Here is a 4,896-nt window from a genome sequence, read left to right as displayed (position 1 = left end):
CAAGAACAAACACAGCTATTTTTTGCAATTTTGAATCCACTACTTGCTCAAAAGCACCTTAAGGATATTTTTGCCCGATCACATTATCATAAAGAGATACCCATTATTTGGCCCTTCAAGGGATAATAAAAATGCCCAAAAGCTCTGATGTGCCCAAACACGTGCTAGGAAAACAACATTTCTCTTAAAGATGCTCAAATCCCTTTAAGCTAGTGCTCGGGAAAAATGTGTCTCAGCTTAATATCGTGCCGTTTTCAATTTCAAGGATGCAAGTTGAGGGCAAGTGCAAAAGGAGAAATTCCGCCCCGCAATAGAGAAAAAAAAGTGTAAAATTTTGAAATTAACCTTATTTTTAAAAATTTCCTCTTGGCAAATTCAAGAAAAGGAATTTTGTATGTTTGGAAAATGGTTTTTCCCGACCACTGCTTTAAGCCAATCCCATGTAGGAATTTTTTTACAATCCAAGTGAATGTTTCCCGTTCAATCTTCTCTTTATCTACTTTCTTGAATTTCTAACCGACTCAAGGCTAAACTAAGACACAAATTTCCCAAACACTGTCCAAAAAAGCCATGTTTCTCCTTGTAGAGTGGAAGCCACACAACATCACTAGGCTTGTTTATCCATATTGACAAAAGGTTCTCCATTAATGAGTGATCCCAAAAAAAGCCACAAGTTATCGCATTTTCAATTTTCCTTATTGAGATTGAAATGTGAATAGTGCCAAGAATTGTGTATGTAGGAACGTTGGAGAGGGGGAATGGGGAACACACTTAGCACACACACAAATGCCTCTTTATAGACCAGTGTATTCACAACATTCCTATCCTCTCAAAAACACCTTCAGAAGATATAACACACACTAGCAAACCACCGCATGCGTACCTCTCAACACACACACACACTTGGCAAGACCACCATTTAACACAAACACATAGCAATTTCTCGTTCCATCTCTCTCTTGGTCGACCCCTCTGGCTGGCTTCCCATTGGACCTCTCCAAGCTTAGCCAATAGGGTTTAAGTGGTCAAATGAAGAGCTTTGTGACATGTGCCCCTCTTTCCCCTTTTGTGAGAGCTTTAGGTAATTAAATAAATCAATTAATCTCTCATTGGACCCCTTTGTCTTCTGGCCAATAGGAATCAGGCAAGCCATTGGGTTGTTGAATGCTCATTGGACCCATTGGGAGACTGGCCAATAGTCTTTTAGAGAGCTTAATTCTTATTGGTTCTTTTATCAAGTGTTTTTAAATGAATTAAAGTAGATTTACTCTAGCCTAATTCTCATTGGTCCACCTCTATGGCCATCCAATAGGATTTGAGTGCACCTTGTGGGCAATTGGCCTAGGGAACTGACATGTGTCCACTATGCCCTTTGTGTAAAGGGGCTTGCATGAGTGTGTGTGTGTTTCTCTCTCATCCCCTACTAAAAGGGCTCGCCCCCTCCTATGTAGGAGCTTGCAAAGACTTTTTGGCACACTATAAAGCATCCGATTCCACTAAGCTTGACCATTTGGACTTACCTTTGAATTTTGAAACCTTAGCATTTTGGAATTCTTAATGGGCGAACCTTAGGGTCTTTGAAGCCGGTTGATACACATTGGTCTTTTGCATATGGCCCCCCCTTTGAATCTCTATTTTCCCTCCTTTGGATCCTACTGTGGCCGATCTGTCAGCTTAACCAATATTCTAGCTTTTTCTCCCCTGGTACTTCCCCATATTAAATGATCAATTTAACATGAGAAAATCATTTAGGAGAATTAGATATTAGTTATTATGACATTACCTCTCTCTTGAAATCATAGTCGTCCTCGACTATGAGGTAGAGAAGATAAGGCCTATTCATTAGTCCTTTTTCTAGCGGGTAGAGGATCCCTATCTTACCCTACGACATCGTTCCAGAATGGATGACTAATCCATTTGGCGCTTGAGAGCCTAAGCTGCCACAAGCATGTCTGTGCATTAGTCCTATCGATCTTCCATAGTAGAGTGACAAGCTCTACTTGGTGTTTGGAAAACGTCGTCTCTGCAAACTTGATTCAAAGCATGCATACTATTTAACATTTGTGCACAAGAAAGAAAAAGAGAGTCTTATAAGAAAAAACCTTTGTTCATTTTAAACATTTGTACATTTGCTTACTCTAGGGAAGCATTGTAAGCATTCGCAAGGTTTAGGTTATCCTTTAATTGTATGCCTTGCATCCATCTAGCATCTTCAAAAGGATAGCTCTTAAATTTAATAAGATACCGTCGGATAATCTTATCGCCTCTCAATACCTTGTATTCATGTCAGAGAATGGACTCGGGTTGCAGCACCTCTTCTTGGTCCTTGATCTCCGGTGGGTCTTCAATAGTTGGTTCTTGAGGTGGCTCTCCTTTGTAAGGCTTTAGTAGGGTCACATGAAAAGTATTGTGTATGAGCCAATGATTGGGCAACTTGAGTTGATAGGCCATCTCATTGATTGGTTTAAGAATCTGGAAGGGACCATAGTACCTTTTTGCTAACTTAGCGTAGTACTTTTGGTGTCCTGTAGGATTCTTTCCCATTGGGTGCCTTAATCAAGCCTTGGGAAATTTAAGCAAGACCCAATCATTTTCTTTAAAGGCTCGGGCTCTTCTATGCTTATCAACAACAGCCTTTTGCCTTTGCTTTGAGATAGAGATAGCATCCTTAATCTTTTGGAAGATTCTTGTAGGTCTCGGCTATACTCATCTGCAGCGAAGATCTTCCCGTGTACCTTACGTAGCAGGGGACTTTTAGATCTTCACTCAATTACCTCGAAAGGTGCTTTTCCCGTGGAGGTATGTACAGTATTATTGTAGGCATCCTACACCAAGGGTAAGTACTTCTCCCATTGGGATCTGTGATCTACTTCCATTACATGGGCTTTTAGTAGATCAAGAATTGTTAGGCTAGCTATTTCACTTTGGCCATCTGTCTTCAGGTGATAGGCTGAAGATAAGTTCAACCTTGGTCCTAAATTCTCAAATAGAGCCTTCCAAAAGTTACTGGTCATTCTAGGATGTCTATCTGACACTATGGACATCGGCAAGCCATGGTACTTGAAGATTTGTGATATGAAGAGGGTTGCCATTTGATGGGATTTTATAGTTTTTTGACAGGTATAAAATGAGCTTGTTTGCTAAATGTGTCTACTATCGTTCATATTCCGGTATTCCCATGGATAGACTTAGGCAATCCAAAGATAAAATCCATGGATATGCTCTCCCATGGTGAATTAGGGATTGGCAAAGGTTGAAGCAATCGAAGTTGCTTCCCTCTATCAAACTTCATCTTTTGGCATACCACACATTTAGAAACATACTCTTGTATGCTTGCTTTCATGGCAGGCCAATAGAAATATGTCTCAATCCCTTTTAGGGTAGACTGAATCCCTCTATGCCCCACATAAGGAGGAGCATGAGATTCATACATTACTTTCTCACATAGTGAGCTAGTAACACATAGTCTATTGACATAGAGAAGATAACCATCTTTTAAAGTAAATGGTTCCTCTTTCTTCCCTAGTGCAAGGGCTAAAATCACATCTCTAAAATCGGGTACGTACTCATCTATCATAGATGATAGATCATTGTGAGTTGCTATGGGAACCGCATTCACTCTCGGCCGTCTTGAGAGTGCATCGGCTACTTGATTATGCTTGCTAGCAATGTGAGCAATATGAAAATGAAATTGCAAGAGGAAATTTGGCCACCTTTTTTGTTTGTCGGAGAGCTTGGTCTATGTCATGAACTGCTTAAGGCTTTGGTGATCCTTCTACAGAATGAAAGGAGTCCCCAGTAAATAATGCTTCCATGATATGAGGCATGTAGAACTGCGAGGAGTTCCTTTTCATATATGCCTAGAGCTTGCTCAATAGGGTCGAGCCTTCGACTTTCATAGGCTATGGCGTGCCCTTCTTGAAGCAAAACAACTCCAAGCCAATCACCACAAGCGTCACATTGGACCTTGAATGGCTTTGAGAGATCCGACAGTGTATGCACAGGTTGAGAGATAAGATTTTCTCTAAGCTTTTCGAAAGCATTGTTCTCCTTGGCAGACCATGTATACCTAACGTTTTTCTTTGTTAAGTCATGTAATGGTCGTGCGATTTGTGAGAACTTTTCTTTGAAGCGTCTATAGTATGCACACATACCTATAAAGCTTCTTAGTTCATGAAGATTCCTTGGATTAGGCCATTTTTTTATTACTTTAATAACCTTTAGCTTTGATGGATCCATTTGGATGCCATCTTGAGAGATAATGTGACCTAAATACTGAATCTCTTGTAAGAAAAACTCACTTTTCATTCTCTTAATATAAAGTTTATTCTCTTGTAAGACTTGAAATATTACCTAGAGGTGTTGCTTGTGTTCGTCTAATGCATTAGAGTAGATGATAATATCATCAAAGAACACTCTAATAAAGGTTTGGTGAGGCCTGAATAGCTTCTCCATCAAGCGGTTAAATGTGGCTAGTGCATTGGTCAAGCCAAAAGGCATGACAATGTATTCATAAAGACCAAATGTAGTGAATACGGTCTTTACAATGTCTTGGTCAACTATCCTAATTTGATGGTAGCCACTTTTTAGGTCAATCCCACTAAAGTAGGTCGACCCTTGTAGCTTATCAAATAGGTCTTCTACCAGAGGAATGAGAAACCTATTCTTGATAGTGATCCTATTTAGTGCTCTATAGTCAACACACATACGATATGTGCTGTCTTTCTTTTGCACTAATAACACAGGTGAGCAAAATGGAGATGAGCTAGGCCTAACCATGCCCTTCTCAACCAACTCATGCAATTGCACATAATCTCCTCTTGTTGAGCTTGAGAAACTCTATAAGGAGGGTTATTAGGCGGTGAACTTCTTGGAAGAAGTTCAATTCCATGGTCA

The sequence above is a fragment of the Adiantum capillus-veneris genome, chromosome 14, assembly GCF_014529385.1.
Source record: "Adiantum capillus-veneris isolate H3 chromosome 14, ASM1452938v2, whole genome shotgun sequence".
NCBI lineage: Eukaryota > Viridiplantae > Streptophyta > Polypodiopsida > Polypodiales > Pteridaceae > Adiantum > Adiantum capillus-veneris.
This window is presented reverse-complemented; position numbering follows the sequence as displayed.